This window comes from Canis lupus, chromosome 6 (genome assembly GCF_003254725.2).
Source record: "Canis lupus dingo isolate Sandy chromosome 6, ASM325472v2, whole genome shotgun sequence".
NCBI lineage: Eukaryota > Metazoa > Chordata > Mammalia > Carnivora > Canidae > Canis > Canis lupus.
In genome coordinates, this window is record NC_064248.1 from 69,736,504 (window position 1) to 69,748,999 (window position 12,496).

The 12,496-nt window shown below is 40.7% G+C and overlaps 1 long non-coding RNA gene across 2 annotated transcripts in view; it reads left to right on the plus strand.

The window, feature by feature from the left end:
• Positions 1–4,315: 4,315 nt before the first annotated feature.
• The window catches only part of LOC112641028 (uncharacterized), a 65,452-nt gene continuing 57,271 nt past the window's right edge, over positions 4,316–12,496 (plus strand). The window contains exon 1 of one of the 2 annotated variants that reach the window (XR_007411581.1): positions 4,316–4,364. This is a non-coding gene — a long non-coding RNA (uncharacterized LOC112641028). The remainder of the gene's footprint in view (positions 4,365–12,496) is intronic. The other variant, XR_007411584.1, reaches the window with a different exon arrangement.

The following is a 12,496-nucleotide window of genomic DNA, read 5'->3' on the forward strand; positions in this document are numbered from 1 at the left end:
AATTAAGAAAAAGAAGAGAAATAAACACATTCTAGATTTGGGGTTCCTGAGGAAGTCAAATAAAAACAAAGAGGGATGACAAGATTTTATTTTATGATGAACCACTATTAATGATGCCGTTATGTTTTACAGTGCCATTTCATGGCTCCTATCTTTTTCTGGTCTTTAAAGTCACCTTTGAGGTTTTTGTGGTTTGGGGGTCTTTGGGGGGAACTTTTCTGGTTTTGGTTTTTTTTTTTTTTTTTTTTTTTTTTTTTTAAAGATTTTATTTATTTATTCATGATAGTCACAGAGAGAGAGAGAGAGAGAGGCAGAGACACAGGCCGAGGCAGAAGCAGGCTCCATGCACCGGGAGCCCGACGTGGGATTCGATCCCGGGTCTCCAGGATCGCGCCCTGGGCCAAAGGCAGGCGCCAAACCGCTGCGCCACCCAGGGATCCCTGGTTTTGGTTTTTTACCCCCACTTTACAGACAAGGAGAATGAGGCCCAAGGAGGTTGAACCATTTCCCCCAGGCTACCTACTAGCATGGATACACCGTGGATTCCACCACACTGCTCATTACTTTAAAAAGACTTAATGCAAGATTCCCTGAGGGGAGATGTTAGCCTACTAATTTATTCATTTCCTACCTTTTTTTTTTGTAAGTGGAAAATACGACAATTTTATTTGCAACCTAATGGACTATTTTTTTTGGGGGGGGGGATTGAATTTAAATGATATCATCAATCACCAAGCCAGATGATATATGGCTTCAGGAAACAAAATTAAAAGAGTTAAAGCAGTTAAGCATATATTTTATTTCTGTTTTGCATTTTTAACAGAAGCAGAATACAGTATATTCACCAACACCTGTTTGTTATTTGCAAAATACTATATTTAACTCGTTCTTTAATTGAGCAGGATTTCACGTCAAATTCCAATTCTGCAGATGGATTGTTTAGAAATAAAATGTCATATTTCTTGTTCACACATCTAATCTCTTTTTGACCTCAGAGAATTCCTCAAATCTAATGAAACTGCTAGGTAGAGGAGTGAGGAGAATCCGGCTGCTATCAGGCAGTTTTCTTTCTCTTAATGTATTTTTATGATATCTGTTTTGCAATTACCAAATGGTGGTCTCAGGGATACCCATCTGTCATGCCTAATTAGGGACTATTAGGGTTGATTTTATGATCTCATTTATATAAAAATCAATGCATATAAAAATATTTATATACTTCCACTCCCCCCGCCAACATTGCCTGTTCATAATGTTGACATATGAATTGAAATGGGGAACGAAGGGGAAAAACTATAACTTTCTATCTTTAGCATTTTTTTACAGTATGTATTTGTTTTATAACCTAGCAAATGTGATAAAATACTTTGACAATTAAACAGATAAGTGAAAGATGAACCAACAATAGAATTTAGAATTTACCTTAAAACTTAGCAATGATTCAGACCGCAAATACTGGAATATATGAATTACTGTGTACCTTCTCTAGTGGACACTCAGAAGGCTGTCACTATATGGGGAATATAAGAAATAGTGAAAGGGATTATAAGGGAAAGGAGGGAACTGAGTGGGAAAAATTAGAGGGAGACAAACCATGAGAGACTCCTAGCTCTGGGAAACAAACAGAAGGTTGCGGAAGGTGAGGTGGGCGGGGGGATGGGTGACTGGGTGACAGGCGCTGAGGGGGGCACTTGATGGGATGAGCACTGGGTGTTATACTATATGTTGGCAGATCAAACTACACTAAAAGCAAATTAAGAATAAATAAATAAAATAAAATAAATTTAAAGAATAAGAAGGCTGTCACCTCGGTGTCCCAGATGACTAGGTTGTACGTGAGAATACCAAGTCAGGCTTCTGCTGCTGCTGCTGCCTCAACAGGCTTCGGGCACTTTGGAAGTCACTAGCACTTTCCTGTACCCAGATTGGGTCAACACGGTTCTATTAAATTGTTCTCTTCAATCCGGTTGTTTTGGTCCTTCTACATACAAAGTTATTTTGATGAAAATTAGAATTTTCAATATCCTACAAATGGAATGGGCAGAACATTCAGTTCTTTCTCTTTTCAGGCAAGTGGGACACGAAAGCAAGTTAGGAAGAGAATTTGGCAAAAAAGCAGGTAGTTAATTCCTTACATTTAGGAAGAATGCTGTTGTGCATGACGTCTAATTTCACCAAGAACATTTTTCAAGCTCCCTTTTGGTTTTCTCTTTGGTGTATGATTTTGTAACCAACGCTACTTATATTTTAAGAAAATGTAAATTTCTATTTTGGGGGGTATATGAAAAGAAATTGTTTGTACAGCATGAACCACATTTTCAACTTTACTGATATGTTGCATTTGAGCATCCATGAAAGTTTTAAGTCCGGAATACTGAATGACAACACGTAACTTCTATTTTGTGTATATGAAAACATCTAATTCTCTAAGAAATGCTAGTTTTTTCCTATGATGATTTACTGAGAATGGAAGTCCAGTAACTCTCTTTAATAATGACATTTTTATGTTACTGATGATTTTACAAATTATTAGTATTCAGTCTAGCTGTCCAAAATGCAGACAAATATGTAGGTCTCTTTGAGTTAGGGTGTGTGTGTGTGTGTGTGTGTGTGTGTGTGTGTGTTTGTACACACAGTCCGTTTGGGACTGACAAAGTGTAGCGAGATGATTCTCTTACCCTCACCATTTGGGTCTTCCTCGGGCTACTGAGACCTGCATTAGAGCCAAGAAGGCAAGAATTTACAGGAGGGTACAGAACTCAGAAGTGGTTCTGTCATGGGCCTTGGCAAATCAGTTTCTTTGGGGTTCAATCATTTATTCAACAAATATTTACTGAGAACCTGGCATTTGTGTCAGACAGAACTAGGCACTGGGGATTTAGCTGAGAACAAAGTTGGGATTTCAATGTTTTAGGTAATGTCTGCCTCCCAGGGAGTGGACTCTGAGCTGGAGATGTATAAAGTTGTGTTCTTGGCTTCAGCGTGTGGGGGAGGGAGGGCAGGAAGAAGGATTGGACAGGCGAAGAGTGAGCTACACTATAATCTCGGTAGATTATAATCATTTTGTGCTCTCTAGAGATTAGATTAGATCTAATCTTATCTTATCTTAGAGATAAGATAATCTCCTAGATTATTAGAAATAATCCTTCTTTTCTGGATAAGATCTAATCTTATCTTATCTTAGAGATAAGATAATCTCTTAGATTATTAGAAATAATCCTTCTTTTCTGGAACTCCATGTTCCTGAGATTCCTAGCTTTCTTTTTTCGGGCTCTTGGCTCATCAGCCAAATTCTTGCCACTGTCCATGAGTCCATGATACTCTTACCTTGGGTCACTCTTTCTTTCTTTCTTTCTTTCATTCTTTCTTTCTTTCTTTCTTTCTTTCTTTCTTCGTCCTTCCTTCCTTCCTTCCTGCTTTCTTTCTCGTTCTGTCTCTTTCTTTCTCTTTCTTTCTTTCTTTCTGTTCTTTCTTTCTTTCTTCCTTCCTTCCTTCATTACCTTCCTTACTTCCTTCCTTTCTTTCTTTCATTTCTTTCTTTCTTTCTTTCTTTCTTTCTTTCTTTCTTTCTTTCTTTCTTCTTTCTTTCTTCTTTCTCTTTCTTTCTTTCTTCTTTCTTTCTTTCTTTCTTTCTTTCTTTCTTTCTTTCTTCTTTTTCTTTTCTTTTTCTTTCCTTTTAAGATTTTATTTATTTATTCATGAGAGACACAGAGACACAGGCAGAGGGAGAAACAGGCTCCCCGCAGGGAACCTGATCCAGGACTTGATCCCTGGACCCTGGGATCATGCTCTAAGCCAAAGGCAGACACTCAACCGCTGAGCCACCCAGGCATCCCAGGTCACTTTTCTTTTGACAGAAACTAGGTGACCCTGTATGTTGCCCAAAGCTCTGCCTCTTGGGAGGATTTCCAGTAATCACTGTCTATCAAGGATACCTCTGAGTGAGGTGGTACTGCTGCCACTGTTCTTTGTCAGCTTTCACTCCTATACCAGACTGACCTGTGAACAAAGCGTCGGGCTCTTCTCATCCATTAATGGGTCCTGAGGAATCTCCAGGGAGCCCTACCTGTTGCAGTGCAGGTGAGGGAGAAGTGCTGGTGCAGAAACAGTGGTGGATGACATGTGTCCTACCTCCTCTTGCAGCTTGTTCCTGCACTCCAGAATTATTTGTGTTCACTCCTGGCTGTACCACTTCCATTTAAAATAAACGTCTGCTGGGCCCATCCAATTTTATGATTTCATGAGTCTCACGGAACTCAGGTCACAATGGAGAGTTCTGGCTGTGTGGTCATTTGATGCCCATGGTCTGTCTTTTCCCCAAAGCCCTAGGGCAAGACTACAAATATGTACTGCTGTCTGTTCAAGTGAGTGTAACTATTTCTGATCCTCTTTTCTGATAGGGATGGAAAAGTATTCATTTGCCAGATCAATAGCTGCCTAGCATGTTCTGAGGTTGTGTTAATCTGCTCTAGCAAAGATGACACATCTAACATAGCAGTTGCAATTGGGATTCCTACTTTTTGAGTTTGCAGTAGCATACTGTCATCCTCTAGGATCCATCTGTTTCTTTTAGGGGCCAGACTTATGAACTAAATGCTATTCTGATAAGAATCACCACACCCTACATCCTTTAGGTGTAACAGTGGCACTGATTTCTGTCATCTGCTCTAAATGTAGCATTATTTTTCATTTCTTTTCTTAGCTTAGAGTGTGGAGCAATTTCAGAGCCTTCTACTTGGCCTTCTCCACTATAATAGCACTTGCCCCACAGCCAAGCACTCTCGGTGTCAGCAGTGCTAACTCCTAGGTGTAGGTAGACTACTAGGCAGGGGGCACATTTTTTGCCTGGCCCTTCTATATCTTCATACTAATGTGAGACTATGATACCAACTTTAGGCATCAATGTCAACTCATACTTTGTATCCGAGAGTCCTCTCACTGTTTGGATAATCTCCTTCCTTCAGTGTACAGCTACTCAAGTAAATGGCAATAGGTCACTTTGGGGGAATGATTAGTATGTACTCTTGAGTGGTGATAGAAAGCCCTTATTCCTGGGGTGCACCTTCTTTTTCAGTCAGTAGGTTCTGGGTCTAAAACCTGGCTCAGTCATGCTCTTCCTCTGGGCTCTCTTCCTGCTCTAAATTCTGCTGCTTTCCAGTTCTTTCTTGCTCCTAAGAGACTAATGATTAGAGACTATGAGGCCAGAGCAGCTGACTCCTGGCAGCTGGGCTTGTGTCCATCTCCTTTGAGTATGAGTCCAGGTTTTCTCATCACCTGTCCTGTCTCCCCACAGGGAGTGGGAAGGTGAAAGCATTACAAGGAGAGCTGCCAAAGATGGCTGGACATGGAGAAGAATACCTCGTGAAGTCTCTCAGCCCTGTGCTGAAGTTCTAGCCTTAGAAATAAACCCCTCGATACTGAGGGATTTGTGGTGAGCAAAAATCAAAGCAAAGGTGTGCTATGAATGGGAGAGATTGACTCTAGAAGCCACTGTAACAGTTCTTGGAACCTGGGTCTTCTCATTGGCATATACACTACTCCTTGCTGCAGGGCACTGTTCTACTTGGACTACCTGGATCCAGTTGTGAAGTCTTTTTGGAAAGTTGAAGGCTTCTCTTAGTTCTACTGGATTCTTTGGGAGCCCTCTGTGGCCTTTTGCTTTGAGTGCTGTGTTCCCCTTTTACCAGAGGGCAGCACTGCATAAATTCCCGTTTTTCCCCATAGCATGCTCTGTTGGATTGCATTTACTGGCAAACAAAGGACAGATCATATACTGGGCAGAAGTCACCATTCAAGGCTAAGGTGGGCTTCCAGTTGCCTTAACAGAAGTATTCAAGTCTCTTGGGTAGTGAGCTGGAATGCTCACAGAAGAGGGGTTCCTGTTTTCATTTGAAAACTATGATTAAGAGAACCTTTAAAAACTGATTTCAAATAAGATTTTGGTGCCCATTAAAATGGTGGCTGTGGTTCACTACTTTCCTAGATGGATGAGACTCTTACTATTATAACGTAACGTGTTCCTTTGCCCCCCTAGCTGAGGCCATCCTTCCCCAGAGGGATGGCATTGGGATCAAAAGATAGGACTCTGGCTTCTGTGTAGTGTAAATGTAAACACCTGTTTCGAGCAACTTTAATGTTTCTGATTGGTTTGTATCTCATAGCTCAGTAGCTGATAATAAAGCTAAAAATTTTGTGCCCTGCTTTTTTAAAAAAAAAAAAAAAAAAAAACCTGGCTAAGGCCTGGAAACTGAGCAAGGAATTGTGACCTTTTATCAGGGTGACTGACTTCCTTCTTGATTCTCATTTTTGCAAGGTGTCACTTCATTTATCTTTCCTTGATATCTTTTGATTGTGTATATTGACCAATACCCTTGTTGGCTGCTCATTTATTGTCTGTACCCCCACCCAGGGGTGGTATTTATAATTAGCCATTTCCACACTTCCTTTGTAGGTCCAGGCACTCTGGCCTGCACTTCTGACTCTGTCACTTACCATAATTACGTCCATTAGGTTTCTGGCATCTGGACTTTAATGCAGTATCATATCATCCTTCTGCTATTGATAAGTCAAATACTATAATGGAATCTTCGAATTTCCCCCTGGCCTGCAGAGGAGAGCCACCATTGAACTTCTTAGTGATATTGGCACCCAGTGCATTTTTTTTTTATTACTCTGGTGATTGGTGTATCATTTGGGTTCTTTCATGGTGTATAGTGCTCTAGTTAGTTTTTTAACCTTGCATAGTATATCTACTTTATTATGATTCCCTTCTCTGAGTCTTTTCCTATCCCCACCCTCACCCTGACTTTTTAAACCATATGTTGTAATTATTCTAACTCACTTTGTAGGGATCATCATTTTTACCATGCTCTAGGTGTTATTCTAGTCATATATTCATATTATCTTCCAAAGTCCTTGCCAAGGTGTTAAATTGTGTATCTTGGGAGAGTGCTCCCAAATTGATAAGCTTTTCCTTATCAAACATTATGTTCAAGCCCCTTGATCAAGTGTCCTCAGAATCCAGCCCTGTGTGTTTTCTCCCAGTTCTTACCATCACATGCTGGGAGCTCATTTGGAGAATACTCGTTTTCCTCTTCATCAGTCCCAGTGTGTCTCTATCTGGAATATATTGTGACTTTTACCTGGTTATTTGCCTAGTGAGCGGGAGGAGATTCGGTTCATAGATGCAGGGAATCATGTTTTGTCTTGTCAGGGAAAGGCCCTGCAGCATCCTCAAACAAAAGAACGGTGCTAATTCATTTTACAAAATACAGCATCTATTCTTGAAAAAAAAAAATCCCTCAACAAAGTAAGTATAAAGGGAACATACCTCAACATCATAAAAGCCATGTATGAAAGACCCACAGCTTATATCATCCTCAATAGGAAAAAGCTGAGAGCTTTTCCTCTACAGTCAGAAACAAGATAGGGATGACCACTCTCACCATTACTATTTAACATAGTACCAGAAGTCCTAGCTTCAGCAATCAGACAACAAAAAGAAATAAAAGCCATCCATATCAGCAAGGAAGGAGTCAAACTCTTTGCAGAAAACTGATACTCTATGTGGAAAACCTGAAATACTCTACCAAAAATGATCAGAACTCATACATGAATTCAATAAAGTTGCAGGTTATAAAATCAATGTACAGAAATCTGTTACATTTCTATACACCAATAATGAAGCAGCAGGAAAAGAAATCAAGATATCAATCCCATTTATAATTGTGCCAAAAAAAAAAAATAAGATACCTAGGAATAAGCTTAACCAAAGAGGTAAAAAATCTGTACTCTGAAAACTATAGAACACTTATGAAAGAAATTGAAGAAGACACAAAATAATAGAAAAACATTCCATGTTCATGGATCGGAAGAACAAACATTGTTAAAATGTCTATACTACCCAAAGCAACCTACACATTTAATACAATCTTTATCAAAATACCACTAGCATTTTTCACAGAGCTAGAATAAACAATTCTAAAATTTGTATGGAACCACAAAGACCCTGAACAGACAAAGAAACCCTAAAAAAAGAAAAGCAAAGTTGGAGGCATCATGATTCCGGACTTCAAGATATATTACAAAGATATAGTCATCAAGGCAATATTGTACAGACACAAAAACAAACACATAGATCAATGGAACAGAATAGAAAACCCAGAAATGGACCCATAATATATGGCCAACTTGGACAAAGCAGGAAAGAAAATCCAATGGAAAAAAGAGTCTCTTCAATAAATGGGAAAAAAATAAATGGAGCTGGGAAACTGGACAGCACCAAGCCGAGGAATGAGACTGGACCACTTTCTTACACCATACACACACACACACACAAAAAAAATCCAAAATGGATGAAAGACCTAAATGTGAGGCTGAAACCATCAAAATCCTAGAGGAGAACACAGTAGCAACCTATCTGCCCTCGGCTATAGCACCTTCTTACTAGACATGTCACCAGAAGCAAGGAAAACAAAAGCAAAAATGAACTAGTCGGACTCCATCAAGATAATAAGCTTCTGCACGGTGAAGGAAACAATCAACAAAACTGAAAAGCAGCCTATGGAATGGAAGTAGATATTTACAAATGACATATCTAATAAAGGGTTAGTATCCCAAATCTATAAAGAACTCATCAAACCCAAAACCCAAACAATCCCATTAAGAAATGGGCAGAAGACATGAATAGACATTTTCCAAAGAAGACATCCAGAGAGGTAATAGGCATATGGAAAGATGCCCAACACTGCTCATCATCAGGGAAATACAAATCGAAACCATGATGAGATAATACCTCACACCTGTCAGAATGGCTAAAATCAATAACACAGGAAACAACAGATGCTGGCAAGGATGTGGAGAAAGGGGAACCCTCTTGCACTGTTGGTGGGATGCACACTGGTGCAGCCACTCTGGTGAACAGTGTAGAGGCCCCTCAAAAAGTTAAAAATAGAGCCACCCTATGGCTCAACAATTGTAGTATTAGGTATTTACCCCAAAGGATACAGAAATACAGGTCGGAAGGGTACACGCACCCTGATGTTTATAGCAGCATTATCAACAATAGCCAAACATGGAAAGAGCCCAAATGTCCATCGACAGGAATATTACCTAGCTATCAAAAAGAATGAAGTCTTGCCATTTGCCATGGTGTGAATGGAGCTAGGGTGTGTTATGCTAAGTGTGATAAGTCAGAGAAAGACGAATATTGTATGATTTCATCCATATGTGGAATTTAAGAAACAAAACAGATGAACATATGGGAGAGAGGGAAACCAACCATAAAAGACTCTTAGGAATAGAGAACAAACTAGGGGTTGATGGAGGGAGGGGGGTGGGGGATGGGCTAAATGAGAGGTGGGTATTAAGGAGGGCACTTGTCATGAGCACTGGGTTTTATATGTAAGTGATGAATCACTAATTTCCATTCCTGAAACCAGTATTATACTATATGTTAACTAACTAGAATTTAAATAAAAATTTGAAAAAAAGGAGGGGTGCTAATTCTTAGTAGATTGGATTACCTCTATAGATTTGGAGTATTCAGGGGAATCTGGAATTCGATATTTTCAGGTGTGTCAACCCAGATGTCTCTATTCCATGTATCAGGGTCACATTCTTTTTTTCTTTTTTTAAAGATTTTATTTACCTATTCATGAGAGACACGGAGAGACACACACAGAGGGAGAAGCAGGCTCCCTGAGGGAAGCCCGATGCGGGACTGGATCCCAGGACCCCGGGATCACAACTTGAGCCAAAGGCAGATGCTCAATCACTGAGCCACAGAGATGCCCCAGGGTCACATTCTTTATCAGGCTCCTAAGCTTGGCATAGCAGATCTCCCCTGGTTTGGAATTTGACTTTCTTTGGAGCTCTGCCACCCTTTCAGTGAAGTCCCAAGCTTGGGACTTCAGCTTTCTCTGCCCTCCCACTGCAGGAGATAAAAACATCTTTACATATTTCCAAAAAAGTCTTCTGACGTTCACACTTGGCTTTTAATTGATGGTTAAGGGCTTCTTAACTTTTTTTTTTTTTTTTTTTCTCCAGAGGTCTGTTGGGTTTAGCAACAGCCACCCAATCCCATTGTACCTATAAAGGTACTATTTTTTTTTTTTTTTCCATAGGTCTCAAAAGCTTAACCAGCAAATGCATCACCTTCCACTGGTGTACCTTCTCGGTGTATCGCTGGGGAAAGTTTTAACAATTGTGCTGTGTCAAGGTCTCTCATTGCCCTACCTCCCCCCAGTGATTGGGTTCTTGTTGCCAGCAAACAGCAAGTAATCCATCTCCAAAACCCTGCCCCAGCACTTGATCCCTCCAGTCACTCCTGGCACCGACTCTTTCACGTTTGGTTCACGAGAAGCAGAGCCTGAGATGGTGATTAATGTATCAGTGTTTATCAGGCAGCGTTTTTAACTGTAGAAGTGCCCAGTTTGGCAGAGAAAGCGGTTGAACTGGTATACAGTCTCGGTGGAGGCTGAGCTGATCCTAAGGGGGGGTTCCAAAGCTGGGATAGGCCTTCAGAGCTGTCCTGACTTGGGGGGAGGGAGAGGGCTTTGTGTCCCATGTGGGTTACTAATAGGAGCTTGATGCTCCAGGAAAGGTCTATGATCGAGGACAAGGCGGCTCTCCGCAAGCAAGGCTATTCCTGTTGAATTTGACCCTTAAGAGCTTTCTGTTGGAAACACTCCCTGCTCCATTCTTCCTGAAGAGGAATCTGAATGGTGGTGTGCCAGCGTCAAATTAGTCATCCTAAATGACAATCAGCCTTCTCTAGGGCTTGGTCTGTCCAAGCCCAGTGCTGTATACATTATGGATATTATTTCATCAAATCTTCCCTAGAATCCTATGGGATAAGTATCATTACTTCCCCCACTTTAAAAATGAGAAAACTGAGGCCTGTAGAGGTTAAGTGACTTTTCTGAGGTAACAGCTGGTAAGCAAAGAAGCTAGAATTTGAACTTAATCACTCATACCAAGGGACCCATCCTCAACTTCTGAGCTAAAGACACTCATGCATCAAATTGTAGCTCAGCTGAATGAAAATGGTGGTAGGTCCTTCGTTGCTTTCTGCCCTCTTTTCTGGGTGTTCTTTGTGCATACTCTGGAATGCTCTTTGTCTATGCTACACTTCTGTGCGAATTTGAAAAAGTAACTCCCCGTAACTTTGGTGGATGTCACAGTTCCTTGGGCACACAGGTTGCCCAGCAAATAGCACCTTTGGGTGAAGAATAAAACTTTTTCCTCCAGGAACCTCAGATCTCCTCCAGGATGCAAAGCTTGATGAGCCAAACTCAGGCTGGATTTCAGCCTCCCTGCTGGCCCCCTTGGGTCAGTACAACTGTGCACAGCACTTGGTCCTATAAATGGCTTCAAGTGCTGCTGTCAAATACAGGTGACTCTTAAAACCCGATTCCCAGCCCTTAGCAGTACCCTGATTTTATATATTTTTTAATATATTTTTTATATATATAAAATATTTTAATATTTTATTTAATCAGTGGGCCACTGGATATCCCTATTGCCAATTTCTCCCAAAACTTAAAACTGATGCACTTAAAAGCTTAACATTTTTCTTTTTTTTTTTTTGCTTAACATTTTTCAAAGCAGAATTCCTCATCTTCCTCCTCCATCTCCACAAAAATCTGTTATTTCTTCTGTATTTAACTCTGTCACTGGTGCTGCGTCTCTCAGTTGCCCAGGTTAGAAACATGAACTCAGTTAGCATTTATTATGCACCGAGTACATGCCTGGCCCTGTGCTGATGAACTACACAAAGTCTTTCTCCTCTCTGAGTTTATAACCTAGTGAGAGAGACAGACAAAAACTAGTAAACGAGAAGGCAAAATAATTTCCGATCGAGGTTGCTATTATGAAAAACCTTTGTAGGGCGATGTGATGGAAAGTGGGGAAGGGCTTCATTTTTAATCAAGTATCAGGAATGGCTTCTTTGAAGAAATGACATTTTCACTAAAACGTTGAGAAGGAAAAGAAGCAAGGGCAGATGTTTCAAGTTTGATGAGTCATTTGCAGGGCTTCACTCTGTTGCATCCCACACGACCCAGGTCTATGGCTTTTATTTCCTAAACAGTTCATAAAGTAATCGTCTTCCTTCCAGTCTCTCTGCATGCTCTTGCGTTTAGGACCTCATGTTTCTTTCCCCAGTTACTTCATCTGCCTCCTGGCCACTGCATGCCATCGTCGTGGTCTCTCCATTCTAGCCTCCAAAAAAGACACAAATTTGATCATATCATTGCCCTCCTTAAAATCTGACTATGGCTCCTCTTCTTCAGTAGAAAACTTAAGTTTCCTGGCGTGGAATACTAGATGTTCCCACCTTGGATCTTGCCAGGTCTTTGGACTCCTGCCCATGATTCTCTGTGTACATGCTGCCTTTCAGCCATATTGAATTGCTTACAGTTCCTCTACTGTGCCATGTGCTTCCCTGGCTCCTTTCGACTTCTGGTTGCATTCCTGGAAGCCTCACCACCTCCCC